Raw genomic sequence first — 962 nt, 5'->3', positions numbered from 1 at the left:
GTCTCTTAAAGGTGACGTGACAGGTCACGCGTCGCAGGATTAAAACGTCACTCAAACGTTGCTATGGTAACTCCCAGCTGAACCCTACCGGCCCGAACGTTGCTGCAGTTAGAAACGTTACATGTTTTTTTATGCCATGTGTTTTGAGACCATCCCAAAAAAAAAAAAAAAAAAATACTTCACAAGCAACGATAGAGTCTAGTTCAGGTGTATGTTTGGCTTAAAACGACATTTCTTTATTCTGAAATGTCTTCATCAGATCAAGACTCCAAAGAGGACGACGAGGGCAAACTATATCAATGTAGCTAATGTTTTTAACGGACTATATCCTTTTAATGTTTAGCCTGGTCTCTCCATTTCCGGTGTAAACAAACTTTAACTACAGGAAGCTCTTGATGATTGGAAGTTTTTGATGAGTGTAGCTTAAATGTAAAAAACTATTCAGATTTTCGGGCAGTTATGTAAAATACTTTTTTTTAGGGATATTTGATCTCGGCAGGGAAGAGAGAGAAGAGACAGAAAATGAGGAATTCCCTTTCAGGTAGGCTTAGAGCTCATGAGCTTTTCAGCTTGTTTGAAGTATTTTGTTTACTTTGGCAATTTTCTTTTTTTTAAGTCAAATTTTAGTCCTGATGATCACAGTAATTTACTAGAGCGGCTTGAATATGATATTGGAATTACAGAAATGGCTCTAAAATAGTTTAAATCATATTAATCTGATAGATTTCAGTTTGTAAATGTAAATAATGAATCTGCTCCATACACCGAAGGTAGTCATGGAGTTCCTCAGGGTTCAGTGCTTGGACAAATACTCTTTACCTTATATATGATGGGTATAAGGTATAAGTTCTAGAATTGCGCCGCTCAAGGTGGCTGCATGTTGGAGCAGCTCTGTTACTTTCATTCTGAGATTCTGCTTTTGGAAACTTTAATTCCTCTTTTTCTGGATGTAAATCACATTT

This window comes from Nematolebias whitei, chromosome 3 (genome assembly GCF_014905685.2).
Source record: "Nematolebias whitei isolate Nwh7 chromosome 3, NemWhi1, whole genome shotgun sequence".
In the NCBI taxonomy this organism is placed as follows: Eukaryota; Metazoa; Chordata; class Actinopteri; order Cyprinodontiformes; family Rivulidae; genus Nematolebias; species Nematolebias whitei.
Note: the sequence above shows the minus strand (reverse complement) of the source record.